This window comes from Hylobates moloch, unplaced genomic scaffold, assembly GCF_009828535.3.
Source record: "Hylobates moloch isolate HMO894 unplaced genomic scaffold, HMol_V3 SCAFFOLD_3, whole genome shotgun sequence".
In the NCBI taxonomy this organism is placed as follows: domain Eukaryota; kingdom Metazoa; phylum Chordata; class Mammalia; order Primates; family Hylobatidae; genus Hylobates; species Hylobates moloch.
In genome coordinates this window covers 73653951-73671114 of record NW_026652278.1, presented here as the reverse complement: position 1 = coordinate 73671114, position 17164 = coordinate 73653951, and the positions used below count along the sequence as shown (strand labels likewise).

Here is a 17164-nt window from a genome sequence, read left to right as displayed (position 1 = left end):
CTTTACAAAGGAGTCGTGGAGAGGAAGTTACTAGGTCATGCTAGAAAGCAGACCCCAGAGAATAGCCTATCTTTCTATTTGCAAGAAAATGGCAGGTATGCTTGGGAATACTAGGTCAGAACTAAAGCCCAGATAATCCCAGAAGCCTCCTTGGGAACCCCCCTCTAACCTGGAGGGGCTCTCTGGGAAGGAGGGAGGGAAAGGAAAAGGAAGTGTTGAATTGAGGTGGGTGCAATGTAGTTAATAAGCACCCGATTCTGGCTGTGCTACTTCCTGGCTGAGTGGCCTGTCCTCTCTGAGCCTCAGTTTCCTTACCTGCAAAGTGGGTAATAAATGACCTATCCCTGAAAGGAGATCATGGGAGAAAAGAGCACAAATGTTCACATCTGATGACCTAGATCCGAAGCCCAGCTCCAACACTTATGAGCAGGTGTCCTTAAGAACCTCACCTGCATTTATTGTGCCTCAGTTTCCTCATCTGGAAATTGCTCGGTAAGGCCTTCTTCTCAGGCTTCTCAAGGGGATTTAGAGCACTCATGGAGGCAATGTGCCAGTCTCCTGGCAGGGAGTCAAATGTGGTTGTTGTACCAAAGCTGGGCACTGCAGGCCCCCAATTCCTCAGGAGTCAACAGGTAAGTGCAGGTGGGAGAGCGGACGCAGGGATGACACAGACCCCACCACCTTGGGGGAGGCAGGCAGGGTGGACTGTTGTGCCCATGATTCAGAGAGTACCCAGGCCCCAGGGGATGAGAAGCCTGGAGAGGAACAGCCCCCACATCCCCACTCTACCCGTAACCTGTTTTCTTCTCATGAGACTACTAGCTTCAATTTGTTGAAGCCCTGCAGAGTGCCCAAAATTGCTCTCGGCAATCTACACAGCAGCCTCTCATCCTTGTGGCCACCGTATAGGAGGCGGACTAGGACGATTCCTGTTTCCAGATGGGGAATGAGGCCCGGAGAAGGCAAGGGCTTGTCCATGGTCAAGTCATATGGTCAGTCACATAGCTCAAGCCCCCAATACCCTCCCCAACATACACACAAACAGAGCTCTAGCTCAGCCTCGGCTGAGCTCCCAGGAGCTGCTGGAAGCTTTTGCCGATGCAGAGCCATCGACCTCTGAACTGCCTCTTCTTGCTGGACACACTCTGCATTGTGTGTGCATGGATATGCAGCCCCGTGTGTGTCAGAATGCTGTGTGCTTGTGAGAGTTTGTGCCTGTGTATGTGTATAGTTCCAACACGAGTTTGTGAATGTGTATGTGAGCGTGCAAGTGCACGCAAGTGTTATCTGTGTGCATTCATGTGGCATGCAGAAGCGACGTCTGTGTACACGTTTGTGAGGAAGTGCACATTTGCACGTCTGTATTATCTATGCACTCACCGCCATTCATGTCTGTGTGCATGCATATCCTGCCAGGTTCTGCTCCATCTATTGCTTCTGTCTCCCCACACTGTAACTTACTTGTGGTCACCTCCCCAGAATTCTCCCCCCAGCCTCTGAACCCTCTCCACGCCACTGTTATGGGGCTTGCCACGTCACTGGGATCTTTCTGTTTCTCCACGGAGCACAGAGTGGGACAGGCCCCTTTCCCTTGCACTGCAGTTGGTACCTAATCCAGGAATTGGCACACAGTAAGTGTTTAATATAAGCTTAGGAAAACGAATTTGAGGGGCGGAGGGAAAGAAAGCCTTATCCAGCCTACACACCCCTCCTCTAGAGGGAGCCCTGGCTGCCACCTCAGAGGCACCTGGAGGCCAGGCCTGGTCCCTGCCACATCACATCACAAATGGGTCATGACCCCTGACCCACCAGGAGCCTGTCACCTGGTAAAAGCCCTTCTCCCTTTTTCTTGAGTTGGGACAGGATCTGGCACTTCCGAAGACACCCATAATTGCCCTGATCCCCACCCCCAAGAAGAAGCTAGGAGCAAGGCCAGAGGCAGAGTAGGCCAGCGGGCAGTGGCTAGCGCACTGGAGCCACACAGACCTGGACTTGGACCCTAGGCTCAGCCAGGTGTGCCGCCTGGGGCAAGTTACTTCCTGAGTGAGTGAGGTTCAGTTTTCTCACATGTACAACGCTGGTGATTACAGCAATGCCCTCATAAGGCTGCTGTGATGCTGAAAGAAGTAATAACTCTATAGTACTTTGCACAGTACCCAGAATACAGTTAAGTGCTTGTCGGGTTAGAGGATATCATTACTGTTATTTCCATGGACTACAGTAGAAAGCTGAGGCCCTCTAGAAGGAAAGGGCTACCCAAGGTGATACTGGGAGTTGGCAGCAGAATAAAATCCAATGTCCAGGTCCCAGATCAGTACACTCACCACCCTCCACTGTGTGGCTTTCTTTGAGAGGAAAAGGCCAAGGAACAAATAAAGACTGAGAAAGAAGCCCCATCCCCTCCCCAGCCCTCTGGGCCCCTGAAACAGCACCATGCACTCTGGGCGGCCCGCACTCCCCGTCTGCCCTATGTCAGCAGGTGCACAGCACCAGAGGGCCAGCCCATCCCACTTACCTGCTCAGGCCTCTGCCGAAGGACCAGGACTCAAGTCTGCTGAGAGCGTCTGGAGGAGAAGGCGGCAGCCCCAGCAGTAGTACAAAATCAGAACACAGCTGCCGTGAGTCCTGTGGGAGACAAGAAAGGGGGCAGTGAGCTCCAAGCTCTGACCCTGCGGGCAGCTCCTCACCCACGTCATGGACCTCTACGTCCTGGCTGCCATCTCCTGGAAGATGGAACTGGCCCACCAACGTGGAGCTACTCTAGACACTGGATACTGCCCTGCCACTGCCAAATAAAGGTCGCAGCTCCTGAACGTCACATTCGAAGCCCCGGCACCGGCTGAGCAACCCCGCAGCCTTGAAAGCCAGACCACAGCAGCAGCCAAACCTGCCCGCCCACCACTGGGCTCCAGTCAGCCCAGCCTCCCAGAGCCCCTGGCTCCAGCCTTGGCACATGCTGGGTGCCCCGCTCAGAGCTCTTCTCCCCACTTCTCTGTCTTTCAAGGGCCCCTGGCCTTCGAGACTCTGCTCAAGTGCTTCCGTGGAGCCCTCTCTCACCAGCCCCTCCTTGCTCGTTTGTCTCCAGTGGGCTGTGCACCTGCCAACCTTGCCTCCTCCCGCTTCCCACAGGACACTCTCCCGCTCCAGGCCCAGCTCCTGGACATTGGGAGTGAAGTCTAGTTTCTCTCTGTCCTCTGAACTGGTTAACAAGGACCACAGAGACTCCTTGATGGATGAATGGTGCCGTGAAGGTGTGCAGTGAACAAACAGAACAACGTGGGCAGACTGAAGTCAGGAGGCCTCCCCCATCCCTTCTTCTGTTCGATTCTAGAATATGGGGTCAGATTGATGAGAAGGAAGGGACTTGGTGAGGTTGATACTTTTCCTTGTCATTTTACAAATGAGGAAATGGAGGCCCTGAGAGGGAAAGTGTTCCTCCAATGGCGAAAGGCAAGGCTGGAGTGAAGTCCAAATCTCCTCAAGGATGGAGGCTGTGTGGCTGTCTCCCCCCCAGCTCCGGCATCTGCAGACCCCTGGCCTCCCTGACTGTTGAGGGTCAGGTCAACCATGAAAGGCAGCTTCTGGGAAAAGGAGAAGGCAACGGGAGGCCTCTGGGGTAGAAAAAGTGCAGCAGGAAAGCTCATGCTCAGAAAAGAGGGATCAGCCTCATGGCTCTACTTCCCCCGACCTGGGGGCCTGAGGCTCAGGGCGGGCAGAGGGGACATCACAGGAAGCCCCTTCCAGTGTCCACAAGATGCACCTCCAGCCCATCTTCAGCTGGGTCTTTGTAAAGTCCCCTTCTGCTGGTGGGGCACACACTAGACACTAGTCTCACCACTTGGAAGAACAGTTTGGAAGGGTCTCTTACCCTGTGACCTCTCCCATGACCCAGCAACTCCATGTCCACAGAAAAATGTGCATATGTTCACCAGAAGACATGTGCTAGAATGCTTGTAGCAAGGCAATTCATAACAGCCAGAAAATGAAAACTTCCCAAATGGCCACCAACCATAGAATGGGTCAACTGGTGTTTCCACACAACAAACTGCTGCACAGGCTTGGGACTGAGTGATCTGCAACTTCATCCAACAACACCACGGGTAAATCTTGCAAACACAGTGTTGACTCAAAAAGCGAGGCACGATAGAGAATACACTTAGGAGATCCATTTATATAAAGGTCAAGAAGGGCAAAAAGACTCTACGCCTGTAATAGACGAAATACGGCAGGGGTCCTCTGGAGTTCCTCCTACCAAGAGGCGGAGTCTGTTCTCCACCTGCTGAGAGCTGGCCTTGAGAGTTGTTTAGATCAATAGGATTCGGTGTGAGTGACATTTTGTGAGTTATAGAGACTAGGCCTCCTCAAGAGGTCCTGCCATTTCTGGCCTTGCCTCTCTTGGGAGGCTGCAGGCCACGGAGGGAGGTGTCTGTCTTAGTGGAGGGTGGGGAACTCCCCTGGCAACAGCCAGCAGCCACTGCCCGTGTGACTGAGGCCATCTGGACCTTCCAGTCCAGCCGACCCTCAAAGGTGACTGGAGTCACATGAGCCCAAGGGAATCAAGAGGAGAAGTCCAGCCAAACCACAGAACTGTGAGGTTTCATAAATGGTGGCTGCTTTAAGCCACCAAGTTTTCAGGTGGTTTGCTGGGCAGCAGGAGATAACTCACAGCAGGCTGGAAGTCAGGACGGTCGGTATCCTTGAGGGGGCAGTGAGTAGAAGGCACAGGGGGCTCTAGCGGGTCTGCAAGTTTCTGTTTCTTGATCTGCCTGGCGGCTACAGAAGCATGTGCCCTTCAGGATAATTTGTCAAACTACAAATGTAGGAGATACACAGTTTTCTGCATGGGTGTAACACTTCAATGGAACTAAAGACAAATCTTTCCGTGGCTCTCCGCTCAAGTGAATCAGGTCAGCCCTGCCCTGGCCAGCCGGCCTTGGTAGCCCATCCCCAGCCCTGCAGGCTCTACCTCACTCTTCTGTGCACCCCCACAGGCTACATCACACCTCCACCCCAGGATGCCCTTCCCCTTCCTACCATGCTCAAGCCTGCAGTCAGGTGGCACCTTCTCCTGGAGGCCCTCCCTGACCTCCTCAGGCCTTGCCTGGGTGTCCATATTCACACAGTTCTCTCTCTGGGGCTGGGTCTTCCCCAGGGTGTATAAGTCTCTCTTCTGCCTCCCCAGCTCTCAGAGTTCTCCAAGCAGAAGCTCTATCAGGGTTGGGTGGCACCCCTATTCCTCTTCCCCCAGGGTCGAGACACCCCAACCATACTGTGATGGCCAGAGCAGGCTTCAGGGGAGGATGGGGGACTGGGATCTCAAGATGGGTCAGCTGCCAGCACCCAACAGGGCAATACTCTCCTGGGGGCCCAGCCTTCTCCCACAGAGATGGAGGGTGGGGCTGAATCCGGGGGTGCAGTAAGGGGCTACAGAGTGCAGGGCTTATGGGGGGATTATACTCCCCATTTCACAGTAGGCCATGATGCCCAGTAAATGTGCACCACTCCTTCCCTCTTACTTATCTATTAAAACAAAATTGCAAGACCCATGGCAGTAGTATAATGCTACACCCTCTGGCAAAACAATGGAAACTGTTAGGCAGACAGAAGGAAGAGTTGTAATGCCAGACAGAGTGGGCATCGGCTCCACCAAAATCCTTCCATGTATTGACTCCATGAATTGTCCATCGGCCCCGAGTGACTGAGAAGGCGGAAGCCCTCCCCTATCCAACCTCAGGTGAGTGACTGGCTGGGGCCTCAGCTGATCCCTAAAGCCAGGGCCTTGGCCTGGCCACCCCTCTAAGAGCATCTTGCCCCCACATTTGCAGCTCCATCTCTGTCCTAAATAGATATGTGGTATCTGGGGAAACCCCTCAGCCCTCAGTTCCCCCCAGGGTCATCTAAGAGCTATGGCTGACACAACAATCTCTGATGAGCCAGTTTTCTCTCTCGTGGGAGGAATGGAATCCCCGACAGGCCAAGGCGGTGCTGAGGCCCAGCATCCTTCTGCCTTCTTCAGGGTCTCCACTGTACCAGCGATGATGCTTACCAGCAACAGGATGATGCAGCCACCTCACACACTACAGACAGGCCACAGCACCTGTCACCTTCCTGCATTCTACCTCCAGGACCCTTTGCTAAGAGAGGAAGCTCCTTACCCAGCAGAGAGGCCCAAACAAGCCAGAAAGTGGCGAGGTTGGGAGAGGGAAAGACATCAGATCCCAGGAAACATGGTCTGTCCTGTAGCAGAGAGAACTCCAAGCCCACAGGGGCACCTGGGTAGGTCACAGCCTAACATCAGAAGCAACTCTGGACTAGAGTATGCCTTCCACAAGTGGGTCTGCTACCTTGGGAGGTGGTGAGTACCTCATTCCCAGAGGCATGCAAGCAGAAGGGAGCTGCCACGTGGTGCTGTGGGTGCTGTAAGCACCAGAACAGAGCTGGACTCTATAGTTCCCAAACTCCTCTGCTAAGAATCACCTGGGCTGATTGTTAAACCCACAGCTTCCCAGGCCTCTCCCCTGGGAATGGAAGTCTATGGGTCTGGAACACAGCCCAGAAATTTAAATTTTTAGCAAGTCCTCCCAGGTGATGCTCTGCATCTGGAAAGTTTGGGGGAGCACTGACAGATGACCCTCCAGGTCCTTCTGAGTCCCTCACTCCACTCCACCACCCACACCCCATCTGGAAGACACCACCCGGGCAGCAGCCTCACTGCGTCGTTAAAATAGAAGTGATTTAGAAGCTTTAAGAGGGGGCAAAGATGTCAGGGGGAAGGGAGATCCTCAGCCCATGGTGATACTGGCGGCAGCTCCTTCCTAGCCCCCCTGGGCCCCCCAGAGCCATCCAGAAAAAAAGCTTAGCATTTGTGGAGGGGGGGTGCTGACAGCTGTTCAGCTGCTGCTCAGTGAGGCCCCGGAAAAGCAATTATCTTGCTCTTAGCAGAGAGGAGCTGGCTTTTACCCGCCCCTTCCCTCCCTCCCTTCTCCCTCCCACCTTCACACACACACACACACACACACACATGCACGTGCATGCACACACACACACACACACACACACACCCCCAGGCCAAGATGCTGTGGCTGGCTCTGAACCCGCCTTCCCCCACCCCCAGCCTCCAGATTTCTCCGACTCACTCAACCTCCATCCTCAGAGCACATTTCCAACACTTAAATCATTTAGCCCGCTAAACCGGAGACGGCGAAATGGGTGCTATTTCTTAAAAACATACAGAGAGCGTATTAAATTATTGATAGCCATTAAACAGGGGGAAAAAATTAAACAGCTCTCAGCTCTTATCAATCATTCATGCAGTTTCCACTGGGGTGTTTTCTGGAGAGTGATCACTCCGGCAACCTGGGGAGCCAGCTCCTGCCGGGCAGGGAAGGCTGCCGCTGGATGGAAATGGAGGGGGCCACCCCAGTCCCCAGCAGTCAGGGGGGCAGCACTGCCCTCAGAGGGGATCAAGGGTAGGGGTTGGGCAGGCAAGTCAGCCTCTCTCCATTTGCAAACTCCCACCTCCTCTTCACCACACCATTAACAAAGGGAGACTCCAGCACCGCCTTCAGGAACCCCCTTAATTAAATCCAGCCTGCTTTTATTGAGCTGATACTACACATCAGGCCTGTAGGACCCACAAAGAAAAAAGCCTCAAGGCACCTGCGCAGGCGAACAGGCTCCAAACGTGAATATACTACACTGTGATAGGAGCCATCAATGGAGAGGGGGCTCAGAGGAAAGGGGGGCAGCCTTGGCCAGAGTGGGGGTGCCAGGGAAGCCTTCACCAGAAAAGTCATTTGTGTGTAAATTCTTGGAGGGGGAGCAGAAAATCACCCAGACAACGAGTTGGAAAGGGCATTCTAGAAAAAGGGAATAGAATAACTCAGGCAAAAGCACAGCATAGCATGGTGCCTGTGTCTCAGCACCCACCCTGCCAACAACAGGGGCCTGGGCACAGGAAGTGGAGTGTGGAGCAGGCTGGAACTTCAGCCTCTCCTCCAGGCACTGGTCACATTCAGGCCAGGCCAGGGGAAGGAAGCACAAGGCCAGGACCCTCCAGGTGTGGATGGGCAGGAGGTTGGGGTTCACCCCAACTGCCCGGGCAGCAGCACCTCCACCCCCACATGGCAGATCCATTTCCTGGCTCTGACTCAGGACACCTAAGCCAGTGTGACGCAGACCATGGAGGCCGCAGGCCCAGGATGCTGCCGGTCTCTCGGCCACAGACAGGTCTGGCAGAGCTGCTCAGGAGACAGGCTCCCTCCTGCCACTGAGCCATGCCAAGGACCTGAGCACCAGAGCTGTGGGAGCCAGCAGACACCTGATACCACCCAGCCTCACCGCACAGGGACCATCCACAACCAGAGGCCACTTGAGGCTCTGAAGCCAGGCCGGGCTGCCGCGGGGAACAAAGAGGCTAGGCCTGTCCTTGCCCTGGTACACAGGGCAAGCTCTGCATGCTGAAAGCTGTTGAGAAGCCCTCACTTGCTGCCTTGCTCAAGAGCCCAGGAGCTCAGGAGCTCAGGATCTCAGGAGCTGGGAGCCAGGAGCCAGGAGGAGGCCCTGCCAAGTGTTGATAGCACCCTTGCCAGAGAAAGCTGCTGTCACAGGGAAACATTCTGGGGAGAGTGGTTGTTTACCACCAACGCCTGGGACCGTCAAGAAATAATCAGAAGAAATTAAATTTGCTAAGTTGTGAAAGATACAAAGGAACCCTCCCTCCCCCAAACACCCAGACGTTTTGACCTGGACAATCAGGCAGCTCTATTTTGCCTGGTTTGGGGGAAATGTCCTTAGATCTGCAGGAGTGGGTGGGTGGTGGGATCTATGTGCAATCAGCCAGGATTGGGAGACTGGGCCCTGAGTTCTGCCTGGGCTCTGCCATTAACCTTCCCCTCTCTGGGCCTTGTCTGCTCCCCTCCTCTGTACAGGGACAGATACACATTCCAGGCTCCTTCAGCTGTGCTGATATTACAGGGCAGAAGTGGTTTCCAGGCGGCGTGTCCACAGAGCCTGCCAGGAACACGGGGTTCCTGAAGCCTACCCCAACACCTCTGCTACGCTCACCCAAGGACTTACGGTGATGGAGCCCAGTGGATCTGAAGTCATCAGCCATTCCCCTGCTCCCGCACACACCTGTGCTCACACCTGAATTGCTACATGTAACCCCCTCCCTTTAGTTCAGCCTCCACACAGGTGCAGGACCCATGCAGAACGTGGGTCTGACCTGGCACAGAGCAGGCTGTCAAGAAGGTCTGCTGACCAGCAGAATCAAGACAGGGATGGGCAAGCGATCCTACAACCCAAATCAAACACACCTGTCCCCTACTCAGGTACCAGCCCTGACTCCCCACTGCCAGCACGTCCCACTGCCAAATTTTCAAGTCCTGAGAGTTCTTCACTTGGGAGTTGTGTCCACACTTCTAGAAGTCTCTCACAGCCTCTACACTCCAGCCACACCACAATCACTCAGCGTTCCCTGGATGTTCATGCCCCAGGGCCTTTGCCTATGCCATTACTTTTTCAGCCCAGCCAAGTCCTACTCTGGGTCAAGCTGTAGCTTCCCATTTGTAACTGTCGCAACACTTTACACTAGACTGAATTCTATTCACATTTGTTCCAAACACTCAAACAAACCACCCCAGCCCCCAGCCTGTACCCCCCAATCAGCTTTTCCTAATGGCTAACCTACATCACACCTGCTGTAATTTTAAAAACCATTCCCTGGATAGTGGGTGAGACGTTCTCAGCCAAGTGTAAGTGAGACTGTATTCTTAGAGCTCCCTAAGGTGAGGGAAGGGGCAAGTTTGGGAATTTCCAGGCAAAGCCAGCAGAAAATTGGCCACAAATGAATCATTAACTCTCGAGTCAAGATCTCCGAGTAGCCGGTGCCAAGGTCTCAGGCTCTGGCCTGTGTGGGCCCACTTGGTCTCCCTTGGCTCAGGCCTGAGGGTGCGCCTCCCCCGTCACCCACATTCCCTGGCCATGTGCTTCACCCCACCACAGCCACTAGCCATCGAGAGCAAAGACTCTGCTCTTTGGGCCAGGGCAGGCCAAACATCTTATGGGAGAGGGTACACCTCTCCCCGGGAATGACTCCAAACTTTTGCCCACACACTTCTGTCCTTCTGGAATGCCAACCCTTCCAGTGAGCTAAATCCTCTTTGTCCTTCAAGGACTGGCTCCAGCCTGACCTGCCTCCTCCCTTGCCTGCCCACCTGGGCCCCATGAGCCCCGAGCCCCTGTAGCCCTGGCTGTGTCTACCAACTGTCTCCTCCCTGCCCTGGCCTGGGTGCCAGGGCCTCGTTTCTTCAGTGAAGCCCCTGCTAGGATGGGGACATTGCAGCCTCTACTGGACCCTAACAGCTATCATTAAGTTGGGCACAGACTGGGAAGCCCACAGGTGATGGGGACTGCTCATGGGCTCTATGCACAGGGGCCCTGGTGGTGGTCAGCCCAGGAGCTGGGCAAGGGGAGCAAGTGGGCTGGCAGCCATCTGCATAACTGTGCAAATAGCCCCTCGCTGCCAGTGGCCACCCCATCTGGAAGCACAGGTGAGTGCATGGCAGATGATGTATTGATATCACACTGGGATACCTGTTAATGAGGTATCATCTATGTTTCCAGACTTCAGGTCCATTGGTCATGAAGTTCATGAGTTCAGGCCCTTCTTCCAGGCAGCTTAGAGGAACTATGGTGAAACTGGAAGCCCCAGACTGCAGTGCTGGCAGTGGGGGCCTCAGTCCTCACCTGGCTCAGGTAAGACCTCATGTTCCCCTGTGGGCCTTCTTTCAGAGCCTCTGAGCCAGCTGTGGTGCAGCCACCATATGGCTCAAAAGAGACAGCGGTAAATGTAACCACTGGCTTCCCATTGTGGGGCTGGGTGGCTGCCGGGGGCACAGCATTCAGAGTCCCAGAAGCCAGATCCTTTGTAGTCGGCCAAGATGAGTACCAACTACCTCCTTCCCCAGGGCACCTCTTGCAGGCTGAGGCTGCCAGTTTCGGCATGGCCCTCTCAGTTCCCTGGAAGAAAAGCTTGAACTCTTCTTCGGTGGGACGGATGGACATCAAGTCTGGAAACACAGATTAAACCTTATTAATAGGTACCCCAGTGTGGTATTAATGCATCATCCGCCATGCATTCACCTGTCCTTCCAGACCGAGTGGCGACCGGTATGGCAATAAGGCCGAAAACAAGAATAACAAATACCGCTGATTTGAGCAGCTGCTTTGTGCCAAGCTCTGTGCTAAGCTCCACACACATTTCTCCTGAATTCTCCCACCATGCCAGGAGATAGATACTATACTATGAACATGCCTGCTGGAAAGATGAGAAATCTAAGGATAACAGAGATGCAGATGAGGACGAAGTAACCTTCCCACATCCCAAGGCCAGAGGGTGGCAGCATGGGGGTTTGGATGCAGGCATCTGGCCCAGGCCCTGCATGCCACCAAGTGCCGAGCACCCTTAATCTCCTTTGCTCTGAGCTGGAACAAGTCCTATGGGTGCCACCCTGCAGCCTTCACTGAACCTTTTTCTCATCTGACCTTCAAAACCCTCCATGAGACCACTGGTGAGGGTCATTATTTCCATCTTACAGATGGGGAGACTGAGGTCTGCTGGGGGAAGGAACTTGATTTCTCTAGCAGTTTCTGCACCCCTTTTGTCCTCACAATAACCCCATGAGGTGGCTGTTGCTAAGACCATTTTGCAGGTGGGAAAACACTGATGATGGGAGAGGCAGAGGGGTTGTCTAGGGCCACATGCTGGCAACAGAGCCTGGGTTTGTGCACCCGGCTGCCTGACTCTTGACTGGGCTTCTCCCATGACCCGGGGCTGTCTTCAAAGTCTGGCACAGAATATGGGCGAGTGCATGGGCATGGTGGGGAGAAACAAAGGGTGGATCAGGAACCCAGTGTGGGGGCCTGGGAGTGGACACCACATCCCGCCCTCCCAGCCTCCCCTCTCCAGCACCATCCATATGGAGGTGGGGTGGAGATGCTGAGGACAGATGAGGCTACCTCCCCAGTTCCTTCAGGACTCCTGGGCTGGGGCACTCTATACTCATTTACAATGACAGAGAGTCTTATCCATGAGCCTAATGACCAGGCGGGGGCAGCCCAGCCATGCTGGGCACCGGGTGTGTGTTGCACACAAGGATGTGAGTGTGGACAACACCCATAGTGAAAAAGACAGGATGAGGTGGCAGTTGCATGCCCACACGTGTGCACACAGACACATGCACACAGGCACACTTGCACAGACGTGTGTACACCCCTCACCAATGCACATCCACACTGGGACACAAACAGGACAGCGAACAGACATCCACCACCCAGAGCCATGAATAGATCAACACAGAGAGAGGCAGCCCAGAGGACATAGGCACATGGATGCCTGCAGAGTGCAGGCAGACACACACATGTGTGCACCTGGGCACACTTGTGTTCATCTGCACACATGCCCAGAGCAGCACACACCTGCATGCTGGGCTAACACAGTTTATGGGCTGTGGGCAGGGATGTGGACAGCCTCAGGTGCACACACAGCACGTGGGCCTGGGTGTGCCCACCCAGGCGTGGGTCTGGGTGCGCCCACCCAGGCGTGGGTCTGGGTGCATGCATGTGCACATGCATGCACAGGGGCCTTAGTGGTGGTCAGCCCCAGGAGCCAGGCAGGGGAGCAGGTGGGCTGGCAGCAAGGTGGGCTTGCAGAATTGTGCAAGAAGCCCCTCACTGCCTCTGTGCTGATGTAGTTAGGCCCGTCCAAAACAGCCCCATAAATCAGGATGCTGCCTGCTGCAAGCATTTAAATCACTGTCCCTGGGATGCAGAGCTTAGAACAGAGAAGCAGCCAACCTCAGGCCCTGACCCACGATCTGTGTGTATTAGGGGGAGATGGTTGGTATTTGGCTTTCCTTCTACCCAAGGCCACCTCCCCACCCTTACCCCAATCAGGCCCCCTGTCCTGCTAGCCCACTATGTCCTGCCTCCCTCAGGCCTTTCTTCCCCATCCCACTTTTCTTCCTTCACTCTCAGCCTGAGATCTCAAAGTGCACCACCAGCCTGAGCCCCGCCCTCCCATCCCCAGTGCTGAAAGCTTCTCCCAGCAATTGGCACCCTAGGACCTTGGTATGGGTGGGTGGGGTGAACAGTCCATTCCCAGACAGTAACACTGCAGGTGGTTATCAGATCTGAGATCTGAGCTGGGGTCCATACCCAGCTCCACCTCGGATGAATCTTGCCACCCCTTCTCCCAGCCTCACTTCCCCTATCTGTAAAGGGGGACTGGAATGGGACCTCCCAGGGCTGCCCGTCCTGAGGATCTGCTGCCTAGGGAAAAGCTCCTCTGTGGATGCTGATTAATTATGACTATTAATAATACAACCATCTGTATCTCACAGTGGAGCGAGGATGATTAAAACTGGGCCCTGTGCCCCAGTGGCAGAATAAATGGGTCTCCGGGCGGGCTGGGGTGTCAACACTAGCCTGGAAGCAGATTGCTGGTGACTGTGTTGGGAGGGGCTCTTTATACTGCATAGACAGATGCTGAGAGGAAGGACAGAAAGGCAGGCAGGCAGAAAGAAGGTGGGGAGCTGGCTTACCAGACGATGAACAATAGACAATTACCCCATGCCAGGGCTCTCAGGCAGGACTCTGTGCCTGCCCCTGGGACAAAGCAACTGGGTCTTTTCACCTCTTCTCAACCCCACCCCCATCCTACAGCAGAGCCCAGAAGCTCCAGCTGCTGGAGGTAGTGAGGCAGTAGGCATGAGTGCCATCCTCTGTCCAGAGAAGTTTTGGAGGCTGCTATCTGCCAGGGTCAGGCCAGTGCCCTCCCTGCCCCCTGCAAGCCCTGCTCCAAGTAGTGTCCATGGATGGAGGAACCTTTCTGAATGCCTCGGAGTAGTGTGGGAACAATGGAGATGGTCCCTCCTCCCACTGCCCTGTGGTGCCCAGTGCACCTCTGACCTCACCCATCCACTTGAACGCTCTTTCATGGTGAACACATCTGCCTCTCACCTCACATTCACCAGACTGTGAGCAACTATGATCAGTCCACCTCTGTGAACACCACTGGCGGGCCCCCCAGAACCCTCACCCTGAGCCAGACACTGTTAACCCTGTAATCCTCACAACAGCCCCATGTGGTGTTTACATCCCTTTTATCAATGAAGAAACTGAGGCACAGAGAGAGAAAGGAACTCACCAAAAGTCACATGGCCAGAAGTAGTTCAAATGGAAAGCATGCTGTTTGACTCCTGAGGTCTAACCCGCTAGGCTACAAAAGCTGACCGAATGAATGAGGCTTAAATAGCAGGATGCAGAAAGTTCTGGGCTTTGTAAGTGGACAGTGAAGTGGCCAGAAGATGGGTATCACAGGTTCAGGCCAGATGTCTGCATTAACTGGCTGTGTGGCCTCAAGCCAGTCACTTGCTCACTCTGGCCTTCAATTTCCTCACCTGAAAAAAGTGAGCAAATGGGGCTGCCCCATCCCCTGGCCAGATGCAAAGGCAATGGAAGAGTGAGTGCTCTGAAAGTGATCAAAGAGCATGATCATGAGGGCTCTATCCACAGCAGTCAGGACTTCCAAAGCGGAGCCCAAATGCCTGTTCAGGCAGGGGCACTCAAGAACAATAGATGAAGGATCTGAAACCAGGGCTGTCCTAGAAAATCTGGGGCACTCGGCCACCTGCACGATGCCTGTATTGAGGTAGTGTTACATGGGCTGCTGCCAAGCCAGGCCAAACCACCTCTCCAGTCCCATTTGTTGATCATTCTTGGGTCTCATCAACACACTTCCTGGGTACCTACCCCACATCCAGCCCTAGCAGGGAGCGGGTATGGAATGCACAAGAGCTTCCTAAACTCAAGAGCTGAGTGTTGACCCTCCAGGGCCTGCAATGTGATTGGGGGATGTCCCCTTGCACAATGGGCAAAGACCAGCCAAGGAGCATCTGCTAAGTTCCTATAGGAGCTTCTGGGCTCAATCACCCACTGATCGCCAGGCTGGGTGCTGGCGATGCAGTGGGAGCAGGATCTAGCCACAGGCTTGGGGGAGCACGTGAGTCACAAATACAGGCCTGTGTGCCCCCAGGCTTCCTTCCCACACCCATGGCAGGCACTACCAATTGGTCCCCACGCTCTCTTACAGAGCTCCTTGCAGCCTCAGAATTGCTATTCTGTATAGCACTCCAGGCTATCACTCTCAGGCAGAGCATAAGACAAAACCTACAGCACTTGTTGTCCCTGTTAGTGGAGCAACTACTACATTCTGCTGGGTTCAGCCATGCCCGGGAGAGCTAAGGCCCGGTCTTGGTCTCTGGCCTAGGAGAGAGCTGCCGGATGGTGTCAAGCTTAGACCCTCAGTTTGGGAACTTCAATGGAGAGGCAACAGAGGGCCTGGGGGTGGGGGGATTTGGTTTTGCTACAGAATCCCAGCTTCTTGGCCAAGACTCTCCACGAGAGTGGTTTCCCTTGGCCCGGATGGGGCCTTCCGTAGCCCCACCGTGTTAGGGAGTGTGGTGGTCACCTCTGGGTATCGTGCAATCGGAAGACAATTTACCAGAACGTCCCTCCAGCAACCCCTCCCCACCCATTCCTTCTACAAGGGCACAGAAGTTGGTGAGCACTTAGGAGAAGGGCAACCCGGACAGTTTGCAGAGCCCGTCACATTTCCCCCCATCTTCCTGATGTTTGTCATTTCCTTCTGCCATCGAAACTGCTATTAGCTTAATAATCAATTCACAACTTTTGCATAAATACGTTTATTTTTAAAAGAACTTTATAATACTACCTTAAATACAAAATTAGCCTCACTCACCAAGGATAGAAGTTAAACACAAAAACAAATAACAAGAGAACAAACAATGGCACTGTTTTGCTGCCTGCCTGCTGGAGGCTCCGGGTGCTGCAGGTGCTCTCTGCTGAAAAGGGACCCCAGCAAGTATCCAGTCACTGGGGGCTGTCCTTGGCACAGCCAGAGGGCTAGAGGGAATAGGGGCGGAGGGGTTTTCTCAGTCCTGATTAACGTGAACTCCTGAATGCCAACGTGAACTCCCGAATGCCAACGGTCACTTTTGTTTACCTTTGAGGAGCAAAAAGAAGCTCAGTTCAGTGGCACTCTCAGGATCAAGGCAGCCTGTAACAGGTCTGTTACACAGAAGAGGCTCAGAGAGGTGGGCCCACTGGCCCCAGGTCACACGGCAGTGAGTGGCCAAGCCTGGCTTCCGACCCTAGTCTCTTGCCTAAGCACAAGGTCTCTCTTCTCTGCCACCGCCTTCTTTATGCCACACGGAGGCACTTAGGCAGAGCAGAGTCGCTTTGACCTGTGGCTGATGCGGTAGCAGTTTTTACACCTGAGGTTAACAGCTGTGATTTAAGAGGTTATTTGTCTAAATTTTCAGGAATCAGTTTCTCAGGGAGGAGACAACTAACACATTGGGCTTGGGAAGCTAGTCTTTTCAGAAAATATTTATAGCATTTCAAGACAGTTTGGTGGCAATTGGATCTAGCATCTGCTATTTTCCTCACTTTCCACCATGGCTTTAAAACCCATGGCAGTTAAGACACACACACGCACACACACACATGCACACACACATACACATGCACACACACACACACCCCCCCCCAACAACAACAACCCAACAACAACAGCAACCACATCAACGCTGACAGGAAATCAAGGCCCATCGTTTCTTTGAGAAACAAAACATGAAGCTGGCATGATTTCAGAAAGCTCATTACTGCCTCTGGTTAAAACCCCAGTGCGCCTCCTACTAGCAGTACCTAAGGCTGATGCTCAGAGCACCGTGGCCAGCGGGCCAGTCCCCAAGGCTACAGTGAGGTTCACGGCCTCCAGAGTTGGGTTTGGCAGGGCTCCCTGGCCCGGGGCTGTGGCTCTCACAGGAAGTCCCAACAGCAAAAGAGCCCTCCCCTGAAATTTGGATTCTGGCTACAAACTGGAGAAAGACAGGGAGAGAAGGCAACCTCTGGAAATCAAAGACATCCTACGACCAGGCACTGAGTTGGCCCATCTCTGTACCTCGGGGGGGTATTCACCCCTGCAAGCTCAGTAACATCTATTGTACCCATTTTGCAGATGAAAAAACTGAGGCTTTAACAAGCCAGGAGATTATCCTGAGAGCACAATGGCTTATAT

General features: G+C 54.0%; 1 protein-coding gene across 3 annotated transcripts in view; it reads right to left on the bottom strand.

Annotated features, from left to right (window-relative positions):
* The window catches only part of ZMIZ1 (zinc finger MIZ-type containing 1), a 246166-nt gene that overhangs the window by 193665 nt on the left and 35337 nt on the right, over positions 1-17164 (bottom strand). For all 3 annotated transcript variants that reach the window (XM_032141309.2, XM_032141271.2, XM_032141279.2), the window contains exon 2: positions 2516-2625. The gene's annotated coding sequence lies outside the window, so the exon portion shown is untranslated. The remainder of the gene's footprint in view (positions 1-2515; positions 2626-17164) is intronic.